Source organism: Engraulis encrasicolus, unplaced genomic scaffold, assembly GCF_034702125.1.
Source record: "Engraulis encrasicolus isolate BLACKSEA-1 unplaced genomic scaffold, IST_EnEncr_1.0 scaffold_339_np1212, whole genome shotgun sequence".
Taxonomy (NCBI): domain Eukaryota; kingdom Metazoa; phylum Chordata; class Actinopteri; order Clupeiformes; family Engraulidae; genus Engraulis; species Engraulis encrasicolus.
Window position 1 is genome coordinate 36464 of NW_026945631.1, and position 6000 is coordinate 42463.

A 6000-nucleotide genomic window follows, 5' to 3' on the forward strand; every position below is an offset into this window, starting at 1 on the left:
CTTAAATGCTAACATTAAAGACTACAATCTACTACATGCTTCCGCGTTACTGAAGAACTCTATTGCGTGGCGTTGAGTGCTGAAGCAACCGTTTATCCCGCCCACACTGCTGCCCAGCCCTCCTAGACCCTGGTACAGCTTTTTGCTGTACGGCGTCTAGATTTGTAGGCTAAAACGAACCAACATTAAGATGCAAACATCGACATGTCGAAAGAACACACCTCTAACATTATGTGGGAAAAAACTCACGCTGAATATAAGCCTCACAAATAAGCCTAGTAGACTTTTCTGTGATGATGCACCACCATAAGGCATATGGGTTGGAAAGATATGCCATATTCGGCACAGGATCGACGGGCACAAAACAGCACCGCGCTCCTACTAGGCTACACGTAGGCTATACGCTGATTATTATTAAGATATTATCAATCATATGACACAATAGTGTAGGCTGTATGTGTTGTGGTAAACTGGAAAATATGGGAGCATGTTAGGGTGCCAGCTGCCGGTTTCTCAGATCATGGATGTGACATTCCGCGCTGTCTTTGACAGGTTGAAACCGAAGTGGTAATTCGAAAGCCAGCTTTAAAATCGTATTAAACAATGGCCTTATCTCAATTATTATGCCGACAACTTACCGATCAACCAGCGCGGCATCTAACTTATTTTTTTGTTTATGGCAACGTGAGGGGGGACGATGCTTTGGCTGCTGCGCTGTCTTTGACATGTTGAAACCCAGCGAAATTGCACTGCTGCACAGCTGCTTTAAAAACGTATGATGAGGTAGCCCAATAGCATCGGTTTAATGTAATCTTAATAAACAATGGCGTTATACCCATAATTATGCGACAATGTGGAAGTCGGTAGGTATATTTTGACACAGATGTTCGTGCTCAGGGTTGCATGACACAATAAGTGCACGACCGCCGGCCATGGATAGAGTCATAACTAGGCTACACAACACAGATGTTCGTGCTCGGATGCAGGGGCGATTTCGTTGCATATAAAGCAATAACTCCACGACTGACGGCCATGGAGTCGTAACGAAACACAGCCTCGACCCGCAGCGCATTGACCGAGGACCTTAGTACTAGGTGCTACAATGGCAGAGAGGAACTAGCATCTTTAGCATGCTGCTATCCTGCTAAGTGGCTGTCGGCCAGACTCACCCGTCGTCGCACTCGAGCTAGAGATATCCGTCGGCACACCTGCCATCCATAGACACTGCTTGTGGTAGTCTAGGAGTCTATTTCCAACCATGTCCACGGTCTCCAGATTTTTAAGGTAAACAACAGGAGGGGTGGAAAACGCCCAGAGCACAACATTGATCTAGGTCACTTCAAAAGCCGATGCCTCCTACACGATCAGCGTTGTTTTGCCTTCTCCTTGTCAGCAACAGTTCCAGTAATTTTGACTTAAAGAAACTTGTGCAGAGAGATGCCTTCAGTGAAACTTGTACTTGTTGCAACCTGTACCATTTTGACCGCCACGAACACAATATTTTCCACTGTGCTTTGATTTACTCGCCATAGACGCCGCCATTGACTACTATAACTTTGTGGGTTCGGAGTTGGACTGTGTCAACCTTATGACGTCACGCATAAGACAATAAATTCGCACTACTGGACAAAATATTGCTCATTTTGAGCACGTTTTAACATGACTTCCCGGATAAATTATTACACACACAATATCTTGTTTTAATCACAAAGCTTGAAACTTTTGTAATATGCAGCACAAACTGTAAAATTCCAACAATTAATATTCGTTTCATTTCTTCTTTAAGTACACAACAAAATTCATGTCAAACTACAGCAGCCATAAATACATACTAGAGCCCATACGTTATCAGCAGCAGTAATAAAACATACTAGAGCCCATACATTATCAGCAGCAGTAATAAAAGTAGTAGGCCTAAATATATCTTGGAGAACACACTGAGAAAAATGAAACATGCGTGTCGTTGGAATTAAATAACAATTTCATGTTAAATTTATTGAATGTTGTCGTGTTCCAAGATGTAATCAAGTGAGTTTTGTTGAAACAACCTTACTGTATTGGTTTTTGAGATTACTGAACGTCATTGGGTTAGATTTACTTAATACTGTTGATTAAATTGCATTAAGTTTGTCCCAATGCACTCACCGTACTTTCTCGCACATGCTCAGTAAGCAGGTAAACGCCATTTTGATTACCTTCAACCGTTTCTCGCTTCAATTCATATCCTGCAGTGTTTTCTTGGTTGTCTGTTACATTTTAATCTGTCATCACATCACCCACCTAATTTGCTGGTAAGTTCAATATATTTTTTTCAATATTGAATGAAATGGTGCATGTTCTACATTAGGGAAGGTACATGAGTTTGTAATTTAGTTTTTTTATGACCCGTGGCTATTGTGGCTATAGAGTTCTTCAGTAACGCGGAAGCATGTAGTAGATTGTAGTCTTTAATGTTAGCATTTAAGGACTTCCTGGTTCGTATCGGCTTCCGGCCTCCATTGAGAATGAATAGGGGTAAATTTCAAATAAGCTCCGAGTGCAAGCACGCGCTTAGCGAACCCCCGCAAACTGTCGAGGGTGTTAAAAATAGGCTGTAGGTATGACATGGTTGATCATTTTGTGTCAAACTTCGACATAAATACGATGTTGCGTATTTGTTAATGTTAACATACTACTTTTTGCCTATTTTAAATTTTGGCTACGGTGGAGAAAGGACTATTTGACCCCCTTCTGATTTGTTATGATTTGTATCTCTGCAGGTGGAGGTCATATAATTCGAATATCATGAAAGTTGAATATTGTATCTGATTTCAGAAAGTGAAATCTACCTCTTGTACAAATCTGTTACAAATGGAGTTAAACATTGCAAGGTTTAATTGACTGGCTCACATATGATGAAAATGCTAAATTTAGCATATCTGAAAATTAGATATTAATATTAGATATTGGTTATTAATCAATGAATGACTGTGTAATAAACAGCTTCTGAATCATATTCTCATTTCTATGTGGTTAGTACACGGTTGAACTCTTTATAACTCCATTAGTGATGCATTTCCAAGAAATAACTGTTAAGAATATTTCATTCTGTATGTAATGCATCTTTACCATAGCTTGGTTTCACTTTATGAAATGAGGGGAATAAAATATTCAGGACTTTCATGATATTCTGATTATAATACCAGCACCTGCATACTCACTAACAAGTAAACTATGTAATTGTAATGGTATGTTGTAATGTAATGGTAAAAAAGTGTGTTAAAGAAAACTAATTGTATGTTCCATGTCACTGTCAGGACGATGTTAATCCTGAGGCCACCCGTGGGATGGAGGCCATCACCATGCTAATCTATGTGATAAAACATGAGGGAGCAGAGCCCGATGAGGATCCTGAAGATTTTGGAATCGTCATCGAAGGGGTTGGAGTTCTGCACGGTCTGTGGAACACTGCAAATGCGTGTGCGCTACTGCACCTCATTTACTGCCTGAATTGTCTTTACCCAAAACTGGCTCCTCCTTTTTTCAACGTGTCCCCTCAACATAGGTATGCAGTGCTATTTGGATCACACACAAACACTTACACGCACACGAACATCATTGCTGATCATCTAAATTGGTGGTGACTGTCTAATGAGGTGAAATTGGATGGAATGCCACCAAGGAACGTTAACCAGTGAATGACACTCTGTGACTCTCAAGCCATGTTTCATTGCTCAAAAGGCTCACCTGCAAAAGAGACTTGTAAAAAGCAGTCAAAAACTCCTTTAGTCAACACGGGACATTGCTGCAAGGCATGACAATGAGTCAGAGTGGTAGACCTTTTGTATGTAGACTGTTTCAACGTCTTTGTGACTTGTTGGGCATTGCACAAATATTGGGAGTCAGCAAAACATCTCCCAGTAGTATTTAGGGGGGTGATCTGTGTTCTGAGTCAATCCTATTTCTACACTGCTGTTGTATCCCGCTGCTGGATTGTAAACTCTCCTATGGCCTCCTTCATGTCCCTTGGTTTATTGGCATGTCTCCTGGCATCCCATCCATGTTGTGGACTCTGGTAGGGGACCCAGCAACCTTACTTGCCACAGAGCACATTATGGGCCAACTTGAATGAGTGGCACTAGCTGAACAAATGTTCATGATGGATGGGAGGTGAAATTGCCCACTCAACTTTACCCAGGAAGCAGTGGCATTGGTGGGCTTAATCAATGATGAAGGGTTGTTCCAGCAGATGTCCTCCCTAGGAATTTTGTGTAGTTCACTCTCTATACACCAGTAACAAAGTCAGTGATGGGTACTGTGTGGATGGTCAGTGACCCAGCTTGCACATTCTGTACATGAAATATACTATTATGGTGTTGAATGCTGAATTGAAGTATATGCCCAGCATCCTCACATATCAAAGCATTCTCTCATATTACTCATTTTGTCCAGGTAAGGGCTGGGTGGATGGCAGAAATCGCCTCCTCTGTGGAACATTTGACTGAGAGTATACAATATCAACAAGAAGAGGCCCTGGGTGGGTGGATGAATTTGTTATTGGATTGGATGTCTGACACACGCCAATGGAACTGCACATGTGCATGCTATACCTCACAGCAACGGCCTGAACACCTGCAATATGTAACACACCCTGCTGCTGTGTATGCCTATGTTAAGTATTTTGATTCTAAATCTTCAGAACTGCTGGAAAGTGGGGATTTCAAATTGCCTTTAACATACAATGGTGCAGTAGTGCATGTAGTAGTGCAATTTCTTAGTACCATTCACGTGCCTTCAAAATCAGCGCAATTTGTCCACAAATTGCTTTAAGGTGCTCTGTGGAATATTTAAGTATGTAAGTATTCATTATGACTAGGAAAATTGCAATTTCCATACATGAAAAGGGGGATCTTCTCCATTGTCTGCAATTTTGAAAGAGACATTTTTAGCTGCAAAAGTTACTGTACTTTGGTCATAACAGTAAATATTGGTTTATTATTTTGTAAATATTAATTAAATATGCTGGCCACCATTCTTTTAAATCAAAAACATGTCATGTTTGCTTTGATTTTGAAAGCCTGCCCACTGGTTCCAATCCGGATTTAAAATTGAAGTCATTTTTGTCCTAAAAAGTACCCAAAACATGTTTCTATGAATATATTGACCCTTCCAATCTTTTCTCCATGTTGGAATTATCTAATAAAAGTGGTCTCATTTGTCTTTTTGTACCATGTCTGATTCAAAGCTTATGTAAATGACATAGCCTATATTGGGGATGTCATCATACAGGGGCGTCTGCCGGGGGTCTCCCACCACTGAAAATGTCTGGCAGTGGTCATTTCTCTATCAGAGGACTATGATGAACAATTTACAAGAGATTTCAAGTGGTAACCTCACCAACTGATCTAGCCCATTTTTTACCCCCCAGTTAACGATGTCTGGCAAGCCCCGCCCACCATCAAAAACGTCTGGCAGTGGCCATTCCTCAATCAGGGGACCATGACAAACAATTTACAACAGGTTCCAAGTGGTAACCTCACCAACTGATCTAGCCCATTTTTGGGGGTATCATCATACGGGGGCGTCTGCCGGGGGTAACCCACCACTAAAAATGTCTGGCAGTGGTCATTTCTCTATCAGGGGACTATGATGAACAATTTACAACAGGTTCTAAGTGGTAACCTCACCAACTGATCTAGCCCATTTTTTGGGTGCCAGTTTTACCCCCTCCTTGCCACACCCACCCGAGGGAACCCGGCAGACGTGCTGTTCCTCTATCTGGGGACCATACCAGACATCATAGTACCCATAAAAATTGGTAACCTTCCCAACTAGGTAGACCCCCCTGGGCTCCTGGACTACTCTGACCACTACACCAAAGAGCAAAGCTCGTTGGCATGACAGTCAGAACACACACACAACCCTAGTGATGGTCAGTCCATCACAACCTTGAAGTGAGTTCTAAAAAAGGGAGCTACTGTAACGAAGCATGACTGAAGGGAGCTGTCCTCTCCTGGTGCT